This window comes from Spermophilus citellus (assembly GCF_964194105.1).
Source record: "Spermophilus citellus genome assembly, chromosome: 8".
Lineage (NCBI taxonomy): Eukaryota > Metazoa > Chordata > Mammalia > Rodentia > Sciuridae > Spermophilus > Spermophilus citellus.
In genome coordinates this window covers 20,131,872-20,155,296 of record NC_138189.1, presented here as the reverse complement: position 1 = coordinate 20,155,296, position 23,425 = coordinate 20,131,872, and the positions used below count along the sequence as shown (strand labels likewise).

The 23,425-nt window shown below is 35.7% G+C and overlaps 1 protein-coding gene across 7 annotated transcripts in view; it reads right to left on the bottom strand.

Moving 5' to 3' along the window:
• RBPJ (recombination signal binding protein for immunoglobulin kappa J region) overlaps positions 1–23,425 on the bottom strand; it is a 216,375-nt gene that overhangs the window by 73,286 nt on the left and 119,664 nt on the right. The window lies entirely within an intron of this gene.

Sequence of the window (23,425 nt, the reverse complement as noted above, 5' to 3'; positions counted from 1 at the left end):
TCATGACTTTACCTAAATACAGATCATAACCTGCTAACATGATTTTACAATTATCACTTTCTAAGTGATAAATAACTTCTTAATTTTTTTTTCTTCAATCATATTATTCTTAGCAAGGGGCAAGAAAGTTTAGCAATTAAAAAACATAAAAATCAGAAAACACTAAACAAGGCTTTAATCTGTCACACATTTCTAATTTTATTTTATTCTTTTCTGAATCTTATTCTTTAATCTTAAACCACCAGAAATTTCAGTATAAAACAGATGGTTTAAAGATATAACAGAAAATCTGGCAATTTTAAATATATACCTAGGATGACTTCCTCTTAAAGAAATTAATTTTTTGACAAGAGCAAAGACATAAAAGAGTACAAGGGCTGGGGATGTGGCTCAAGTGGTAGCGCGCTCGCCTGGCATGCGTGCGGCCCGGGTTCGATGCTCAGCACCACATACAAAAACAAAGATGTTGTGTCCGCCGAAAACTAAAAAAAAAATAAATATTAAAAAATTATTTAAAAAAAAAAAAAAACAAGGGCTGGGGATGTGGCTCAAGCGGTAGCGCGCTTGCTTGGCATGCGTGTGGCCCGGGTTCGAGCCTCAGCACCACATACAAAGATGTTGTGTCTGCCAAAAACTAAAAAATAAATATTAAAAATTCTCTCTCTCTCTCTCTCTCTTTCTCTCTCTCTCTCTCTCTCTCTCTTTCTCTCTCTCTCTCTCTCTCTCTCTAAAATAAAAGAGTACAAGTTGGGGGTTTGGTGTAATTTCAACTTAATTCTCATAAGATTTTTTCTGATCCAGCTATCTTCTACACTAATACAGTGTATGCTTCAATCACATAAGAACTATGTCTCTCTCTCAGAGTAAACCACAGTGTTTCAGACCTCTGGGCCTCTGCATATACTATTTTCCCTCCACCCCATTTCTAAACTGTAGGAGCAGTGGGTAAAGTACAGTTAACGTAACATGATAATAATTAAAAGTATAATACAAGAATAAAGGATAAAAATGAAATAGATGAATACACATGAAAAACAAAATAGGACATATTAAATGCCCATAAAACATTATTTATGCTAAGTAGGCATTTAACATGAATTTTTATATGCATAAGATATACAAAAAACTCAAAATACTGAATATTGAATTAATGAATTACACCAGATACTATCATTTATATACAGACATCTGAAATTTACCTATTTATTTATTTAGACAAGGTCTCACTACTAAGTTGCCCAGGCTGGCCTTAAAACTTTCCATTCTCCTGCCTCAGCCTTTTGAGTAGCTGGAATTATAGGCATGCACCTCTGCATCCTGCAAATACTTGAATTTTACATAAACTTTGTCCATCAATTACTTGGAAGCAAGCTGATAAGGTTTAGCTTTTTATCCTCAATTCCTGAAGCAGCTTCGGAGACATAAAGGTGAAAAATCAAGTCTTTTGTTATAATGTTGGGGTGCTTTAGGCCTAAGAAGTAGGTCTCAGAAAACAAACTCTCTCTAACCTCAGCCACCCTTCCACCTGCTCCTTCACCAAGACAAGTCATAGATGCTAGAATTTCTCTTCCCCAATGTGGTCATAGGCTGATCTTCTCCCACATTTGTCTCAGAGTTGGCTATAAAGAAGTTCTCTGACCTACTTTGGCTAATAGATCATAAGTCTTCCATTTCAGAGAGAGTGCATACCCAGGAGGAAGAAATGCTGCAAAGAGGGACCAAGAAGAATCTGAACAGTTGGGGGCATCCTTGGAGACTGACACTTCAAACCATGGGATCTGATGCTATCTTCAGAACTGAACTGGAAGATGCCAGATGGGGTCTGCTATAGAATCAATTGCTTATTTGCTTGTGGGAAGAAATCCCACAAGCTTTGGGATCGCAAAAGTAACCTATATAGTAAGTGCATAATAAGAGAAACTGAGTTTGATTTTCTACTAACTCCTACAGAGTAATTTAATATTATCATCCTATAGTCAAACACTGTAGAGGTAAAACAAAAAGGCAACTTCAGCTAAAAACATAATCAAATGTCTCTACATTTCAAACATACAGATCAGAAATAATAAATTAAATGTAACAAATAACACTTATATAGTGCTTTTCACAGGCTAAGCATCTCATTTAAATTACCAGGTACCTTCTATTAGTTCTTCTTTTAAGGTAAGATGGAGAAAAAGAAATAAATAAAGGTAAAGAGCTGTCCTAGAAAGAACAAGTCACCAAGGGTCTTCTTATGATCTGTTTTGATTTTATATTAACCTTCATAATTTTGTATTAATGCTTTTCCATTTTCCAATGCACCAACTGCTGTAAAAGTTTAAAGTGCCGCTTTTTATGTGTATATTCTAATAAGAAAGGAATACCAAGGAAAATCTTATGTTGATGTGTTCCAAACCAAAACACACTCTGCTGAGATGAAATTGTGTCAAAATATACTAATAGAAATCACAATTTCAGGCTTTAGGACTACAATTACAACTCTGCTAGATAATCACTGACTATAGAGAACTTAGAAAGTCAATGTTTTCTAGGTAACAAGAAATTTCAAAAAGAGAAACTTCCTTGTATGCTTATTCTCACGTTATTGGTCTCATTTGAACTGAAATTAGAAATGTTCTGCCATGAAGTTATCAGAATTTGAGACAGTTTCACAAGTGGTAAATAATACTACCTCAATAACAAACTCACTAATCCCTATTTTATCACTTAAGGTAAATCACTTAAGGTAAATCATCAGATGCACGGACTGTTTTATTTAATTAATTCAACAACTCAATTATTTTCAATCAGTTCTTCAACCAGATAATGTATTATACTTTGTTTCAGACACTTAATTTTGAATATATTACTTAATTTTCATAATAAATCCAACAATCATATATTCAAAATCTTAGGCTTTCTAAGTCCAATTACTTAATACTATGCTTTTGGCCATTACGGTGCCTACCACTACTAATAAGATACCCTTTTAGGCCATTTTTCCTATAGTCCAAATTCATTTAAGTTGAGTAATATAAGTGTTTCTACAGTTATTCTGGTGGCAACAAACACTATTATCCAACAACAGACCTATATAAGAATTCTATTAAACTTAATTTCATCTATTTACTCTTCATTAAACAATTAACTCTATAATCTTTAAAAATGATTAAGACTCCCCCTCACAAACAAAAAACTGAGCATAAGCAATGCAAATCTCCACAAGAGATAAATGGACTTTAAAAATGGGTCACACAGGGACTGGGGATGTGGCTCAAGCGGTAACGCGCTCGCCTGGCGTGCGTGCGGCCCGGGTTCGATCCTCAGCACCACATACAAACAAAGATGTTGTGTCCGCCGATAACTAAAAAATAAATATCAATCTCTCTCTCTCTCTCTTTAAAAAAAAAATGGGGCACACATACACAATGGAGTACAATTCTGACTTTAAAGGGAAGGAAATACCTACAAATGCTACACATGGATGAACCCTGTGAAATAAGCCAATCACAAAAAGACAAATATTGTATGATTCTACTTATATAAGGTACCTGGTATAGTGAAGTCTACAGCAAAAGAAAGAATGATGGCTACCAATATGACTCAGGAAAGAAAGCAATGGAGAGTTATTCAAAACCATGTTTCTTATTAAGAGTTGACTTGCCAAAGATTTTTTTATTTTTCATTTTTTTGTGGTACTGGGGATTGAACCCAGTACCTTGGGCATGCTAGGCAAGCATCTGACCCATGAGCTACATCCCCGCCACCAGCCTAAAATTTTTTAATCTGTCAGCTCCCCCAAATCCAGAGTCCATAAAAGCATATTGTTCATTTGCATACATGTTCATCTCACAATCATATCCCAAACCTGTTTCCTTTATCAAATGATGGCGACCCTGTAATTAACATTATCCAGGCCAACAACTATGGCAACATCTCTGACTCTTGTCTTTATTTCACAGGCCATCTAATCCAGGAACCCTGTGCCTGCGGGTCTTTATATCTGCTGTTTCTTCCAGCTGGCATGTTCTTTCCCTTTACTTACCCATACTTCCCCAAATCACTCTTTAAGATTCCTTGCTCAATAGTCACCATCTCAATGCAAACTTCCATAAATACTTTAAAGGCACAACTTTACTGATATTCCCTGTAGTAGTTCAAACTTTTTCTCTGAAAGCCCTTATCTCAATTACTATTTTATTTGTTTTTAGTCTATGTCACCCACTAAAATGTAACTTCCAAGGTGTTTTGTTCTAAGTAGTGGTTGACTTAGTGGCTTTAGAAATTGCAACACTTTCCACTGGGTTAGACTAAAAGTAATTTTCACAAGAAAATAACTACACATTTTTGGGGGGAAGGGTATGGGTTGATCTGCTTTTTCGTAATTGTATCCTAATGGCTAGAACAGAGTTGGTGCTCAAAAATATATGAATCTATGGTGAGGGCTCATTCAATCCTGCTAGATGATCATTACCTGAAGTGAAGAGGAAATGTTCCACAATGTGAAGAGTTAATAATGGTGCTCTTATGGATTTGTTTCAGCAAGTCTCATAAAATATGTGCCTAATTAGTTTTATAGATATAAACTAGTTTAGTGTCCTGAACCCTCAAAAGCAAGTGAAGGCTTTCTGCATAAAGAAAACAGGTGATGAGAGATAATATTAATAATTTAAGCGCTCTAGATAAATAGCATAAGTGTGCCTCCACTTCCTCCAAGTATTTATTCCCTCTTTACCAAGCAAAAGCAATGTTTAATCAGATAAAGCAAAACAATCAAGATGACAGAAGTAACAAAATGTCTGTTTAAAAACACAGATTCACAACTATTAAGGACCTCTTTTTACATACAAATTAGGCCCTAAAAGATTAGCATATGACAATATTAGGTCATCATACTAGCAAGATACTTAAAAACTAAGTACCTAAAACGTGTATCACTATCTCTAAAAGTTTTATGGGTTTTTTCCACCAGCAAGGTTTAAAGTCCTGATTTTCAATTCAGTACTTTGGAAAATTTCACTGAATTTAACTACATTTGTTTATATGCCTCTTTTGAGGTTTCTTATATTAATAGTGTATGATAAGAAGCCAAATACCATGAGAAAAGACTTGTTCTTTCTATCACTCTGTGTGTGTGTGTGTGTGTGTGTGTGTGTGTGTGTGTAAAGTATGACTTGGAAAAAAAAATATGGACATAAACTAAGATGAATTTCTCTTTCAGTAAATTATTATATAAATATGCATAGAAAATACTGTTGAAGATCACCAGCATGGGAAGACTCCTATTAGAAAACTTACCTAGTGTGGGAAATTTTCCATAAAGTTGATAGATAGTACAGTTGGTTTTTCTAATATACTCTACCTTTATATAGCCTTTGTTGGCTTCATAATAAAATGCAAATTTTTCTAAGAAAACATTTTTAACAGTAAATTTATTCTGCAGTTAAATATTTATTATTTTGGGGTTTTTTTGGTATTGGATATTGAACCCAGGGCACTTTACCACTGAGCTATATCTCTAGTACCCTCTCTCCTTTTTATTTGAGACAGGATCTCACTCACTGTTGCTTAGGATCTTGATAAACTGCTGAAGCTGTTATTGAACTCATGATCCTCCTGTCTCAGCCTCCCAAGCTGCTGGGATTATAGGCATGCGCTACCTTACCTGGTTTGAGTGTCTTTTATCAAACAGGCACTCTTCTAGGTGAGAGGGACAAAACACTGAATAAAAAGATAAAGCCACCAGATGTGGTGGTCCATGGCTGTATTCCCATTATTTGGGAGGCTGAGGCAGGAGGAACCCAAGTCGGTCCTGGCAACTTAGTGAGGCCTAAGCAACTTTAGTAAGACCCTGTTTCTAAATAAATACAAAAAAGGGCCAAGGATGTGGCTCAGTGGTTAAGCGCCCCTGGGTTCAATCCCTGGTACCAAAAACCAAACAAAACCCCCAAAAGACAAGTTCTCAATCTTCATGGAGGGATGTCTTTTATTTTTGTAATAAAAACATTTTATGAAAAAACAGTAAGCATTATCTACCACAAAGCATGGCTGCTTCAGCAGAAATAAGATGAGATTTCTGAGGAAAGCTTGTGAGATTCCAACCACACAAGACCTTCATTTATTCTTTCATTAGCAACCTAAGAAACTCAAGACAGAAGGCACAAAGTACTACCAGATATCACAGATAAGGTCAGTGTTATGAAACAACCCATCTTCACCAGACAGGAAAAAATAAAATCTGTCACACCTCATAAAGGTTTGCTGTTTATCAAGTGGCAAAGTACTTGAAGGTTGTGAACATTGACAAGTTACTTATTTTCTCTATAAAAAGAGCTCCCCTAAATTGATTACTTTTCATACAAAGAAGACAAGCAGATTCTTATACTATGCAGGTAATTTTTGTGTTTTGGGTGGTGCTAGGGATCAAAACCAAAGATTTTTGGATATGCTAAGAACACACTACCAGTGAGCTAAACTCCCAGCCCTATTTTTGTAAATCAAAACATTTAGAGTAAATATTAAACAGTAAATTTTCAGCTATAAAAATTATTTGATTTATATTTTAATAATGAACTTGGAACCAGTCTTTGGATGACTCCATCACAAATTATTCACCAAAATTTTAAAAATAAAAGTGTATTATACTACAATTTACCACAATTTTCTTTTTTAAAATGAAGTGGGGATATTGCTGAGAGGTAGAGCCCTTGCCTAGCATGCACAAAGCCCTGGGTTCAATTCTCCGCATAACCAAAAAAAGAAAAAGAGAGAAAGCAATTGATATTCAAACACATTGCTCTCACTGAAAATTACTTGTGAACAGAAACTGGGTTTCTACCAATGACTATTAAAAGTATCTTTATTTGCTTTATCTTTACCACAATATCTTTCAAAATTTCAAATTTACATCTATATGTATATACACAAATATACATATATATATAATTCACATACATATGTATATATACATATACACACACATATACATTTCAGTGCATTAGTACAATATTTAACTGTAATTAACACAGTCATATGTATTAGGATACATGTTAACCTTCTGCTAATAAGAGTATGCAATCAAAAATCTAGGACAGGAAGGAAGGAAAGGAGAAAAGGGAGGAGGGAAAAACAAACTGCTCTATGTGTCACAAAGCTCTTGCAGTATATGGACAGAGGCAAATCAAAAAAAGAAAGAAAGAAAGAGAAAGCAACTGATACTCAAAAACATTGCTCTTACTAAAAATTACTTGCGAAGATAAACTGGGTTTCTACCAATGACTATTAAAAGTATCTTTATTTGCATTATTTGGGGGTGGGGGAGAACCACAGGAATTAACTAGAGGCAGGGTATGTAGCTCAGTAGCAGCATTAATGAGGCCCTGTATTCTATCCCTAGCGCGCGCGCGTGCACACACACACACACACAAAACAATCTTGAGTTTCTTTCTTTTTTTTTTTTTTTTGGTACCAGGGATTGAACCCAGAGGTGTTTTACCATTGAGCTACATACAACTCCAGACTTTTTGTTTTGTTTTGTTCTGAATTTTGAGACAGGATCTCGCCAAGTTGCGTAGGGTCTTGCCAAGTTGCTAAAGCTGGCTTTGAACTTGCCTCAGAGCATACAGAGTTGTTGGGATTACAGGCATGCGCCACCTCACCCTCTTGATGTATTCTTTTCAATAAGCATCTAATAAACAAGCCAAGCCTATTCATCCTTTAAAGCTCTACTGCACCAACCACATCCTCCCACAATAAGTTCAGAGCCACTACTCTTCAAAGATGTTTCTATTTCCTTACTTCTAACTCTTCAACTTGTGCCAAACCATTTTACAACTCCAACCAGTCCATGAAAATTGCTCTTGCCAGATCTTTGATGTCTTAAATCTAATCAACATTTGGTTTTATCTAACCTGCTCTCTTTGCAGTGTCTGACACAACTGACAAGCTTCCTCCCTTCTAGAATTATGTTTCCATTTTTGTGGCACTAGACTCATTCCTTAAATGTTGATGCTTTCCAGAGGTCTGTCTCTGCTCAGGAGATCTTACTTTTATACCCAAGGTTCCAGTTACCACCCAATAGTCTTCAAGTATATTTTATAACAGGCCACATATATCTACCTCTCTCACAAGGGCCTCAAACTCAACTAAAGTTTTTGGCTAACACAAAATTCCCAACACTAACCTAACTTCAGTGCATTAGTATACTAACCTAACTCCTCTCCCATCCATTTATCTCTGTGCCATCTCAACAAATGAACTACTGTCCTGCGGGTAATATGTGTAAAGCATCCGAATTCTTTCCTTCATGGCAAAATTCTATGACTTCTATTCACTCTTGGGGTTTGCCCAAATAGCTGTATTAGAGAAATAATGCTATACCCTCTCTTCCCAATGGTAACCTGCCTTCACATATTTCAAAATGTCACTGTGTCATTTTAGGTATTATTATAATTTTAAAAACAGACTAAACATTTCTTACTACTTAAACTACAGAGTAATACAACCTACAAAATTTTTAGAATCTTAATAGATGACTCTTTTGTAAATTTCAGGAGCATAAATACATATGTAGATATCCAATTGTTTTTTTTTTTTAATTTCTAATGGAAGCAGGAAAACAGACACATTTAAAAAGGGAAAGTAGCCCATTAACAAAGTCACCACCATAGCTTCAATTAAAAAAAAAAAAAAAAGATACAATGTTGTAATTGTAAGCTTTTCAATGATTCAAAGTACTGGATGGAGGTAGTCATGTGACTATGCAGGACAAAAATGGCACATTAATGGCAGTTATTGAAAGTCAAAAAGTTGAAAAGGTAGCTAAGGAATTCCTGAGGGGACAGCTGAACAAAAGAATATCCAGGGATCAGTGAAACGAAGTATCCAACAATAAGTGATTTCCTCTCATTGGAGCAGACTGTTCCCTTGAGGCATGGTTAACTAAAGCATTTCCCAAAGTTGGAAATATGTATAGTTCACTAAGTCATTTTAATATCTACAATGTCATCTGTTACCAGGTGCAATCTTTCAAAAGTACATTGAGTTGGTGTGATTGGGAAATCAGCCAACATATACATGAACCTTAGTAGGCACTGTTAAGGACCAGTGCTAGGAAAGCCATCTGTTTGATGGAAATAATATTTCTACTTCCCTAGTGATTACAGCTACCAGTGACAACTATGAAGTCCCAAGAGAAGAAAAGAAATTCTAACTGCTTCAAAACTTTAATTAATCAGATAAACTAGCCAAGAAATTAATGTTAAATGTTACACAAAGGATCTCTAAACCCCTAATATTTTTTGGCTAATTATTCCATTGGTAGTATACATCTGCTCTTCTAAAATTTGGTTATGAATCAGAAATAACTCACTGGGTATGTTTTTATATCTAAAAGTGACTGTGGATAATAACTACAATTCACAAAAATTGTTATTTTTAATGTGCATAAAAATCCTCCTGAAAACATGATCCACACAATAAAATAACAGATGTTACTGTCACAGTTTAAATTCCTTTAACCACTAGGAAGAATGAGACTAATTTAACAAGATTTTTTAAATTTAAAGGCTGGGAGTATATCTCAGTGGCAGAGTGCTTGACTAGCATGTGTGAGGCCCTGGGTTCCATCCCCAACATTGTGAAAAATAAATAAATTAATTAAAGTAACAACCAATAAGCCTGTACATTCAACCTGTATTTTTAACATCTTCAGTATTCAACATTTTATGATCAGGAAGTATGTTAAACATTGACTTTCCAAAGAAAGTAAAATTATGATGATTTAAATATATAAAAGTAGTGAAGATATTTGCAAATATAGTATAAGATCTTCAGATATACTGATCATAATCTCAAATATTTAGTGGGTTCCCCGGTTTCTTTTTTTTCCTTTTGGCCAGGGAATCCTCATTTTTTTCATCTATTGCTACCCTACTCTTCTTGTGGGGAGCGGGATGAGGTGGGTACCGGGAATCGAACTCAGGCGCACTGGACCACTGAGTCACATCCCAGCCCTATTTTGTATTTTATTTAGAGACAGGGTCTCACTTAGTTGTTTATTAGCACCTCGCTTTTGCTGGGGCAGGCTTTGAACCTGCAATCCTCCTGCCTCAGCCTCCCAAACCGCTGGGATTACAAACATGCACCACCTTACCCTACCCTTTTTAAGATAAGATTTTTGTAAGATTCCTTGAAAATCTTCTAAATATTTTAATATAATAAAATAAAAGTAGTAGTATATTATAAACTATAAGTTTAAGTTATCAAATAAAGAAATATCAAAAATATTTTGACAGAACATATCACAGCTCCCTTTATTTTTGTAGTTCAACTCCAGATGTTATTTTTAGCATCTCAGAGTAAAACAACTTTAAATAATTACAGTTATTATTTGTCTCAATAACATATTAAAACTAATTTTATTTCTTTTCTTATGGTACCAGGGATTAAAACCAGAGGCTCTCAACCACAGAGCCACATCCCCAGTCCTATTATTATTATTTTATTTTGAGACAGTGTCTTGCTAAGCTGCTGAGGCTGGTTTTAAACTTGCTATCCTCCTTTCTCAGCCTCTGGAGCCACTGGGAATATAGGCATGATCACCATGCCCAACTTAAAACCACTTTCTTTTTAAATAAAAGTGGATACAGGCACTGTGGCCAAAAACTATTCAAATGTATAAACTAAATATATCAAACAAAAAATACTTGGCTTCAAACCACCCAACATCTATAGTTTTACACAGTAGAAGGAGGTAAAGTGTCATCCATAAAGCTATTATAAACTATTTGATGTCAGAAATCATGTCCATAAAACATCTTAAATTTACAATTTACCTTTACACTTATCCAAATAATGTGTTTGGAGGAAAAAAATCATTAAACAGTCATGTGAAAATATTCTAAATTCCCTCAAAGTTAAAAGAGGGAAAGAGCAAAAGCTAAGATTACTAGAATAAAAACACTCAGAATTGTACCACACTAATTCACTCCCCTTCAAAAAACATTCACCCATAGGGTTTCAGAAATAACAAACACAGAATTCATCCCAACTGTGACTACAATTTGTAAGCAGTCTTTCATTGCTCCATAAAGGCTCATCATTGTAAATACTCATCAGTTTTTAAGCCACATCCACAGCTGCTCTCTTAGATAGAAAAACAACAAATTTTGACATTAAAGATTTTAAAATGACATTTATGGAACAGTTTTACATAAAATAAAATTAAAAATAGTCCAGTATAACAGAAAGAATTAACGGTACCTAGACTACCAAACCATAAGAATCTTAAGTCACTCTTCATAGTAATACCTTTCATTTACATGGTGCTAGGATCATTTTCTAAGCTCCCTGCCATGCCAGAGACATCATTTATGCTTGAAAAAAATCAAAGCAGAGATAATCACCAAATTAGTAGACAATAGATGTGTTTCACAGCCACCAGTCTATATTCTTTCAACAAACCTTTCTCCCAAAATCATACTGAAATGAAGGAAAAAAAAAAAAAAAAGCTCCACACAAATCAATTCTCTACACAGTTTTACCCTCCTGCCTCAATTTATTCTCTGCCTGTACTAAGGGAGAAGTTCCTCTGCTTAGTGAGTATAGCCAGTCATGTGTTTTATGATGACTAAGAGTTAACCATGCTCAGGGGAGAGAAAAAGAAGACTGAACCCACTAGCAGCATCAAATGCTAAATTATATATCACTACAAGATACTCATACTACAAAATGGCAATAAAACTAAAATCCAGAGATATGGGTTTGACTCTTCCACCAGCTGGCAGGTGAACTTGGTTATGTTTCTGTAAAACATCACAATACTAACTTCCTTACCAGACTATGCCAATGTCTAAATGCAACAAAAGATCTCTTGAGCTACCAAACACTACATTCGGGTAACAGAATAAACTGAAAATGCATCAGGTAAATATGAATTCACACCAGGAATCTGTTAAGACCATTATAACACATCATGGTAAAAGTAGCATTTCAAATCAGAAAGAACAGAACAGAGCATTCCTCACATAAATTGGCCTATATTAATTAAACAGTATTTTCTTCTACTTGCTTGGGTTTTTAAATAGCATTTCATCTGTGACTGTGGGTATCAATAGGTATGGCTCCCTATTATTCTTTTTTTTTTTAAAAGAGAGAGTGAGAGAGGGGGAGGGAGGGAGGGAGGGAGGGGGAGAGAGAGAGAGAGAGAGAGAGAGAGAGAGAATTTTAATATTTATTTTTTAGTTATCGGCGGACACAACATCTTTGTTTGTATGTGGTGCTGAGGATCGAACCCAGGCCGCACGCATGCCAGGCAAGCGCACTACCGCTTGAGCCATATCCCCAGCCCAAGAGTTAAAATTTTTATGAAGTCAAATTTGTTATCTTCCTTTGATTCTGTGTTTTGGTTATAACCATTTCTCACCATAAGATTATGAAAGCATTTGTATGTATGTTCTTTTAGAAAGAAAAAAAATAAAAATATGTAGCAGAAAAAGAAAATTAACAATGACAATACTGCCAGAGTTTCTGACAATATTATTTTTAAAGTTAAATAGAAGCTTGGAGTGGTGGTATGCAAATGTAGTCCCAGCTACTCAGGGGACTAAGGCAAAAGAATCGAGCCCAGGAGTTCAAGACCAGCCTGAAAAGCAAGTAGTAAGACTCCAGTCTTTAAAAAACAAACAAAAAAAGTTAACTAAAAGGTAAATAATGTTACTTCAGATAATCTTTTGTGTTCAAAGACTAGTCTAATCAAATCTAACTTTGCACTTCTAGAAAACATAATTTACTTTTAAAGTAATCTAATAGAAAAGACTATAATCTTCTTTTCCTTAAAAACTTCTACCACACTTACTTATATCTGGAACTGTTTTGCCACCCAGTAATTAACTTTGAAGTGTTTGAAGTGAAAGACAAACACAAGCCCCATCAGTATAGGGTAGGGAATCAAAGGCAAAAGCAGAAGTAAAACTGTATGGATTTAAGTTAAGTTACTAAAATACCCAACCTTCAGACTTCTGTAAAAGGAGATACCATCTCCCTCAAAATGTCCTGGATGACTCATTATATATTCAACAAAATATCAGTTACCTGATCCCCTTAATACTGTTTACTAATATTTTGACATTTTTAACATGTAATAGAGTGTTAGCATTTCCATTTAAAAAAAATTGAGGAATATACTCCCAATTCTTTTCTTCTGTAATATAAAAATTTATTACTATTGTTTTCATCAGCGAAATTAATTATCTTGACCTCTCCTTCTTGCCTTTGTGTATAGGACCAAAAGAGAGACATGACAACCTTAAAGTAGACTCCAGGAATGTCACCAACAGCATGACCTTTTCGACCAAATCTAGCAATCAGAAATTCATCATTTTCCTCAATAAAGTTCAAGCAATCATCATCGGGTACAAAAGCCGTGATTTTCTTGCCATTTCTTGATCACCTGGACCCTGAAAACAAACTTCTTGATGGCAGAATTTGGCTGTTTGGCTTCAACCCCTACTTTTTCTAGCACAATTCCCTTTGCATGGGAAGCACCTCCAAAAGGGTTGGTCTTCAGGCTTGTGCCCAAATGGGCTTTCTTGTATTGTTTATCATGTCACTTCTGGTCCCTTCATTGACTATGGAGCTTCCTGGCAGTATGAAGACCTCGTCACTTGCCCATTCTGTTGATGCCGCAGGGCTGAGCGAAAGCCCAATTCTTAACAGTAATTATTCTTGCTGTAGGACTACAGTGGTTCACTTTATGTGATATTTAAATAACTTCTTAATTTCTTACGATAAACATTTCTAATTAGAAAAAAAATCAAAATGACCATATGCAGATGAGACAATAATAAGTCCTTAAGAAAAATTTCCAGGGCTGGGGAGCAGCTTAGTAGTAGTATACTCAACTAGTATACTCAAGGTCCTGAATTTGATGGATGGAAGAAGGAAGGAAGAGAAGGAAAGAATGAAGCCAAGAGATGAAAGAAAGAGAAAGAAAAGAAAAATGGACATTCCTGAGGCCCTGGGACCAATCACAGAAAAAGAAAAGAGAAAAAAAAAAAGGAAAGAAATATCCACATGTTTAAGGCCCCTGGATTTAATCCAGGCACACAGAGAGGCAGGCAGGCAAAAGAAAAATGTCCACATCAAGACAGTTACTTCCCAGAAATAACTATGAAAAACAAAAAACAAAAAACTTTGCACCTACCATGTAGATGTATGTTTAAATTCTAATGTAATTTTTAAAATACTTAATTCATTAGCTGATAATTTTCAGGAGTTACAACTAATTAACTACCTATTTAAGTAAATGACATAAATAAATCCTGTATCGCATTAAATACAGCAGGGAAAGACCAGGGCAAAGAAGGCTTACTTACCAATAATCATGAAGTAACCTTTGAAAGCTACAGCTATCCATTCAAGTTGTTTTTTTTTTTTTAAATATTATAATAGTCAATCCTCACCTCCCACTAATTCAATGCTAACCATTTAATGGCACACATTATTATAAGCTGTGAATTACAAAATAATATAACTCCCATCTTTGGAAGGCTGAAAAGGATTTAATTCATTTCCTTGACATATGTATGAGCATAGATGACAGATACAACAGATTTAATGAACTCTGTAGTCAAGGGAGTTAATATTGTCTTGATGTATACACTACAAAAATCACTGCATGTTCATCAACAAGTTCATAAGTCCATTTTACAGTATAAAATTTCAATTTGTGGCTTCTCTTCCTTGGAGATGGCCTTTCTTTTCCTCCAGAGGCTCTGGAAACAACCAACCATAATTAGTGCAAGTGGCAGAATCAAGAGGCTAGAGACACAAGAGGCAAAGACTGTCATGAGCCAAAAGTAAAGGCACCTAGCCAGTTCCTGAGTAGGAGTAATTAAACCAGAGTGGTGAGAAGGCATGAAAGGTGAGCAACGAGGGCAACTATGTTTCTAAAGAGGCCAGCCTGACCAGTTGAAAACAGAAGACAAAGATCATAAGCAGCAACAACTGGAAGAAAGTAAAGGCAGAAAGAAGTAACCCCAAGCCCAACATTTATGAAACAACAATGGCAGTAGCACTTTCCCAACCGTGCTTGGAAGCTGAAGGATTTGCATTCTTGGTCCATGCATACTGTAGGGAAAAGGGAATACAGGAAGGGGTGAGCACATAAACGTTAAAAGGCACCAAGCAGTATAAATAGAAAAGAGTAAAAAGACCAGCATATGCCTCACCTCCTGCGCCCTGCCAAAAAACAAGGAGCTGGCTTGTAAATAATCTAACCTGCCTTTGTCTATATTTAAATGTTTAGAATATATAATTAATAACGCCTTTCCTAGCTCTGAAGTTTCCTGAATCTAATGGATTTAACAATCTATATAATGTGTCACACAGGATGTCATAAAGGATACTATGCTACATGTAATTCTTCAACACACAGAATATAAATCGAGAGAAAAAAGGGCAGGGGGATTGGGAGTACAGAATCATACTTCAGTATCAGTACAGACCACACTTGATCATCTTTCATCTAAGAAACCAATTCCTAGTCTCCTCCTTTAAAGCAATCCACAAAGTGTTATCAACAAACAATACCGCCTAAAATCCAACCACCAGGCTTCATTTCAAGCACATTCAGAAATGAAGAATTTGGTCAACTTGCAAATTTCATTGAACTTCCCTTTAGCTTCTTTCTAGAGAACATATTCTAATACAGTTACATTTTTCTATTTTTTTAAGAGTTGGAGTTTTCAATCTAGTTTAGGTTTCATACAACACTTCAAAAAGTATAGTCCACAAAAGGAATAAGAGTGACCATAATCCAGGGGGCAGGTGTCAGTTTCTAAAGTAGGAAAAAAAAAAAAATCTATACTGAATGTCAGCCTTATCATTTAGACTAAGTGCCACCTAGTGGTAAGTGTTATACACTACCAAATCCATTCAGGTCATATTCATTTATCCTGCAAGTAGCATCTGGCAGATGGTAATTGCTCCATAATTATGCAAGTAAAACACTGCTCCTGTCCTTTTCACTGAGAGATTAAATACAGAGACAGGTAGATAATCAGTATAGATAAATTTATAGACAGTAGAACAATGTTAGGTGTTACAGCAGAGATATGCAAAAATAAGTATCCAATATTTATTATTAACCTAAAATACAAAATACTGTTAAATAGGTTCTCTTAAACCTGTTCACCTCGCTCAGACTTTTCCATTTCTAATTATTACATCACCCAGGTTTCAATTAGTTGGAGGTTTTTCCTACCTTCCTTGCTGCATCCCTCCTCCCATTTTCTCTTTTCAATTCCACACTTCAGAAAAGGAAAGAAGAATCTACTTATTGAACACCTACTCCTAAACTGAGCTAATAATTTTATATCCCTTATTTAATCCTAGCATCAATACTATAAAGTATTTTTTTCCATTTTCTTAGATAAGGGGAAAAGATTTAGATTAACTGACATTCTTAATTGCCACAGACAATAATATTTGGATGACAGTACACTGATTACAAATTTCCCTATATCCCCATACCACGATGCCTCAAAAAAAGCCTTTTTTTTTTTTTTTTGCCTTTCTATCCTAGGTCTATCTTTAAGACCATGTTTCTCTTATATAGTAGCCACAAATTTCAATCCATTTCCTACTGTTTACATCCAAGTTCATCTCATCTAAATCATCCAATGTCCTACCCCTTTCCTCTGCATCCCTGATTGATATTCAAATACTTAGCTTAGGACTCAAGGTCCTCCAAAAGACCTCCAAACACTTTCCAGTTTAATTTAAAATGCCAACTCTAACCATTTCTTTTTTTTTTTAATATTTATTTTTTAGTTGTAGTTGGGCACAATATCTTTATTTTATTTATTTACTTTTATGTGGTGCTGAGGATTGAACCCAGGGCCTTGCATGTGCTAGGCAAGTGCTCTACCACTGAGCCACAACCTCAGCCCCAACTCTAACCATTTCTATGAACTCCCCCACACACACACCTGACACAATCATTCACACCTGTTTCCATCATCAACACTCTACATCTGTCACGGCACTTACAATAATTTCCCTTAAATATTAATTATCCATATACTTTCCACTAAGTCATATACCAAAGCACATATTCATCTGTACAGGGCAGGCACAAAGCAGTTTTATACCTAATAAGACTATAATATATGTTGTTATTAAAACAATATATTTATTATGTATTTTATTTATTGGATTTATTACATATTATCATATATGCCACTAAAGCATGGTCATAGTCATTCCCTTGAATCTTGGGACAACCTTGAATGTTTTTGCTTACTCCAGTTGGTGTAATTAGGAACTTTGTACAGAATTATATAATATTTTTGCATGAAAAATTTTCTCACACTCAAACCAGAAATATTATTTGAAAAGGTATGCTTGCAAAATAAGGAAAGATCTTAATAGGTTTGCAGTTTTCAGAAAAAAAAAGAAAAGAAACAAATACTTTTGTTTCAATGATGCAAACTAGTCTAAAATTAGTATGTTCTATAGCATATCAGGTTATACCCAAAAATAAGTTGCTCATAATAATTAAATACCCTACACACTGGTTCTATAGTTCATACGGCAATACTGAACTTCTATAATGCTTTACCACATTTATAAAAAAGTTTTATAGAATGACAAACACTTTTGCTGGTTATATAAACTTTTTATGAGAAACTACTCTTATACTTTTATTATCATCTAATTAACAGTGTACATTAGCTCTACAACCAAGTTAAGACTTCAATACAGAAAAGAAACTTGGGGAGAGGAATTAAAAAGCAACAGTCTACTTGATTTTCTAGTGCATTTCATCTCTTATCCCTCAGGTGTGGCACTTTCATTGCAAGGCTTTTGCAACTTAGAATGCCAAAGAAGCAACTTTCTTTTTTTTTTCCCCCCTTGGTAAAGTTAAGATAGTGTAAATATTTCCAAGACAACCATGAACTTCACCAATCTGACTGAAAAGCTGTCATGCTTATTTCCATGCACTTCGTCAACAAAACAAACTTACACAAGTATTTATACACACAGGTAATTACTATAACTTACACTACCGCCGATGTATGCCCCTCCCCCATGCCCTTAAGTAAGTTTGATATGTTGGAGAAGTGCACTGGGATATCATTTCAGCCCCTGAAGCAGAAGCAGACCTAATGAGGCATAAGCAACACCATGATGCTGTGCCAGGCCTAAGAGGCCTCCAGAACTGTGATCATGGTAAGTGTCTGAGAGATGGTAGCAGCTGGGCATTCAACATTCCTACATTTTTATGGCTGTCCAAGCAGAGAAAAGAGCAGTAAGAAGTAGACCCCAAAAAGTTGGGGGTGACTCAATGACAACATCTGTGGTAAAGCAGTAATTTACCAAATATGTCTGTTTAAAATGCCAAAGCACATATTTCCAAGGTTGCGGTCCTCTGTACTAAATACACTGCTGCTTTTCTAAAACATGACCCACAAACCACAGGCTACAGTATAAAAAAGTCCATCTTGAACCCTGCCCATGAAAGGGTACCAGAAGAAACTGTTATGATAATTAAGATATCTGTATAAAGTGCTTTATGATTTATAAATCACACCTACCACACCTGTTTTATTTGACCTTTCTAACTATAACTGCACATACTTTACCTGACATAATAGTCACAATGTGCCTGGTACATAAATGCAATCTGTCCACACAACCTGAGTATTCCTCTAGATCATAAATTTCTTAAGTGATTTTATGACATGGATCCCCAAAAATGCTGTCTGTAGTGCCCTAAGGTTTATGCATCTAGAAGTACTTAAAACACTTTTTTAATTGTGAAATCTTTTGACAAATATTTGACAGTCAACCACATAAAAAGCAAAATGTGAAAGTTAAGCTTGCCTGTTTTGTACATACAATAAAATGTAGCATTCTAATAAAATTTTGCCTGGCACAGTGGTACACATCTGTAATCCCAGCTGCTGAGGAGGCTAAGGCAGGAGGATAGAGAGTTCAAAACCAGCCTTAGCAAAAGCACGGTGCTAAGCAACTCAAGTGAGACCCTGTCTCTAAATAAAAAATACAAAATAGTGATGGGGATGTAGCTTAGTGGCCGAGTGCCCCTGAGATCAATCCCTGGTAATCCCCCCACCAAAAAAAGTACTTTTCCCCAAGAGCCTTACTATAACTTTCTCAGGTGCAATGACACTATCTATGGCTGAAAATTATACCTCCAGGTATTTCAGGAATTTTTCCTTTACATAATCAAAATCAAATACAAAACACCTATAAGTAGATATATCTCAAATTCTGCCTATATAATCATATTTTCTTTGAAGTCCTATCATGTGCTGGCACTCTTCTAAGAATACATAAATGATTAAGAAAAAAAATGGTATATGCCACCAAGTAATGAACAGCATTTGAATATGATAATTACAATTTAATAAGACATTTCCAAAGAACTACACCAGTCCTTTAATAACACACAGCAGGAACACCATACCTAGTCTCTTGGATCTGTATAGAATATCCTAACCTTACTCTTGAATAATAACCTAGTAAAGACCAGTACTTTTGATAAATCCTTATGCATTAAAGTTCTGGGCCTTTATAGAACTCCAAATTCTTAAACATGAATATGAAGAAAGAGAAAAAGGCAAACAATTTAGCTGGAGAAGATGTTAACAAAATACATTCCGAGGAACCTATAAGCCATGCCAGCAAACATTTTTATATGCACTTACTATGTACCAAGAATTTTACTAAATGTTTTCATGCATTATCTAATTTAATCTTCATAACAACTCTTTAAATTAGGAATAATTATCCTGCAAGTGATGAAAGAGGTAAGGATAAGATAATCTGACAATGCTATTGAGGTTTGAAGAGGCAGAGACAAATGAAATCTGAGCAGATTAAATCCTAAATATAAGCTCAAAACTCTCCACTCTGTTGCCTCTTTTAAATGAAGGCTGCTAGGGGGAGCCATTGAAAGGTTTTTAAACTAAAGAGTGGAGTGATCAGATTTGTTCTACAGAAACAATGTTCTGCAGCCATGTGTAAGATGGAAAATGGGTGTGGATCTAGAAGCAGAAAGAGGCTGTCTATACATCTGCTATAATCCAGGTGAGATATGACAAGAGCATGAATTATGGTAGTGAAGTAAAGGTTTAATGAGACATGAAACCAAAATCCTGGCCTGGGGAACTAGATGACAATCAATCCAATATCACCACCAGAAATACAGAAGCAATAGGCTTCATTCCTTCAGTAAATATCTACAGTGTCCTCCAAACACCACTTTCCTATAACAAAGTATCAAGTCTGAAATTATAGTTCTGGTGACTAGAAAATATTGTTGAGAACAAATGACAAATATAATATATAATACTAAGACACATGCAAAATTTGTCATTACTATTAACAGGCGAAAACATTTCATGCTATCTTTTTAAAATATTACTACAGGCAGGAAAAAAAATCAACAGAAGGCATCCCATAATTTTATAATGTATTATTACATTTGAGTTTGACAGATCTTTAGTCTCTTACAAAACACAACGACCACTCTGTAATTTGTTTTGCTTGTCCACACTCTCCCTTAAGTTGGGGGAGGGGGCAGGGTATCTGTTTCATTACCCAAATTAAAATACATATTTGGGCTTTTTTTTTTTAATCCCACTATCATTGCTGTAACTTGCCAAGAATTTAGTTCATAACCTCCTACTTGACTTCCTATAAAATATGACCTACTTCACATTAGCTTATTTCAGTAACAATTCGTAGACGTTAACCACACCTTTCATCCGAGGATGCGCTGTATAAATCTTAAGGCACAGCAATCCTGTGCAGATGTGGCAAGTTATTACAATCCCCATTTTACTACAGAGTTAGGAAACTGGCCCAGGGGAAGTAAAATAACTTGGAAATAATCACAAAGCCAGATGCCAAAAATAACAACTTTTAGTCAATCCATGAGAAAATACTGCCCCTAGTTGAAATAACATGGAATTTAGTATTAGGAAGAAGCAAAATGCAAAATAATGCTTTAAAGCCAAGTCTTAAGTCTTATTTCTAAAAATGACTGAACACCAGAATTAAGATCTATAAGAACTTTCAAACAAAGTCATCTTTTCTGAATGCTTTACTCATCCAAGGTTCCAAAGAAAGATTACTTAATCAATTACATCTGCCAAGAGTGGCTTCCCCCCACAAAAAAACAATTTATCTTACCCATTTAAAAGACACTGGTAGACATCTGTTGGTAACAAGAAGTAACTTTTTAACAAACTGTTAAAAATCTAATGCCTAGAAACATATATTAGAACAGATCCGAACATACTGCAAGTGAGCCTGATATTATCTTCTAAAAATATACTCCTTGCAGTCCCATTGTAATATTCACAGATAATAATTCAAAGTTTTGATAGTCAATATTTGAAATGAAAGTTTCCCAAACATAACTTATCCTATATATTTCCATATATGTTGCTGTTTGACATAAATTAAAGGCATTGTTTTATTTGGTTATGACATAAAATTATTAACAGTATTTAGGAACTACACAACTCAAACTGTAAAAGTGACTTTATGATAACTATGTTATCATTCTTAGATGCACAAATCAGAGCAAAATACTTTCTATTATTACATAGTATTTATACTTTATTTACAGTCAGAACCAGTATGCTCATGATTTTATCTTCAAAAGATTACACACTAAGAACAAGCAGAGAGACAATAGTTATTGACAAAAATAATTCATGAACTGAGATTGCAAATTCTCACAAACACCTCAGGTATCAATCATGAAAGTATGGTTTTCCTTCAATCAGAATTCAACCTATTAATTCTAATCACTGTCTTAACAAACAACAACAACAACAAAAGCTTTCCACTGTGCCAGGATTCCTTTTAGCAGATCTTGCATATCCTCTATCAGGACCACTTTGTGTGGAACTCAGTGAATAAATCAAATGACATTCCAAAAGATTTTATCATAATGTATCTTCTAAAAGTAGTGATCAACTAGTAGAAAAAAATAATAATCCTGGTAAACCTAATACTTTTTATTCCTAGCACAAGAATAATTCAGGCCACTTATTTACAATACACCACACCCCCACAGATATAATCCCAAGCTTTTAACATTATTGTAACAATAAGAGCTGAGAACAACTTAATACTCCTTTAACATCAGGAATTGCCTTTAAGATAACCTCACTTAAAGCTATTACTTCTATGTCTTTTGAGTACATGTGATTAACATATTCCACAAAGATTCTAAAAGCAGTATTCATCAACCAGAAACTGCACTCTTCAGCGTTTAATCCCAATGATGGGACAGAAGATGCAAAAAGCACAAATTGTAAACACTAACTGCAAATTACAACGATTGTAAAATGTGAACTCTCATGATTAAGAAAAAGCAAATCATTTTTATCAAGTTTCCAAGCAGGACAACTCGCTTTATGAAGCAGGAGTTATTGGCAAAATAAACTGCACAACTAGATTCTGGAAAATGCTCAAATTGTCCACCCCAACATTCACAAGGTTTTAATACTGAAATTCGCTCAATTCCTATTTACATACCAAATGAATATCCATCATGGATATCTGAAACTATTCTCAAACATCGGTAGGATAGGGGCGGGGTGGGGGGAAGCAGAGAGCCACCTTTCGCCTACTTCTATTCGTTCTGCAATACCTGGCCACCCAGCAGCAGGTAAACCAGATGCAAAGCTACGACAGCTGACCTTGGCCAACGCCATCAGAAACACCAAGGGGCAGAGAGGCGGGGGATAACCATCAAGAGACTAGATCTTTTTCCAGGGCTACTGTTTCCAAGCACAACCACGAACCCAAAGAGATGGCAATGAAAACCGGAGTCTCCTTAACCCCCCCCCGAGGGGGGTACATATAGCGCCGAGAGAAAGGGGTGCAGAGGAGAGGAGGGGGCGGTGGAAGAAACTAAGTATCCCCAAGCATCCTTCAGACTCACAAAACAACAAGCCCTAGAGTCTGTCCGCACTTAGAAGCACCAGATGGAGTCCCCGGGGCTGAGACAGTTCAGCAGACAAACACGGTAGGCAGCGGATAAATCACACGAAGATGGGAGGGTAAGGGGGGTACTGGGAAAATAAGCCACTATATGAGGGAGACAAAGCCTCTGGGGGTGATCCAGGGCCAAAGAGAAAGGTGAGAGGGGAGACACACGAGAAAGACAAAGAAAAATAAAAACAGGAATCTGGTGCCTGGGCTGTGGCAGGTCACTGGGCCACCAAGAAGAGAGGAACACAACAAAGGGGCACAGGAGGAAGGACAGCGGAGGGAAAGAGATGGAGAAGGGATGCGGGGCGCGGCGGGGCGGACAAAGCGCCCAAGGCAGCGAAACAAAGGGCCGGGGGTAGAGAGTCGCGGGGGGACAGCGCGGAAAGACAAAGCGCCCGGGGCC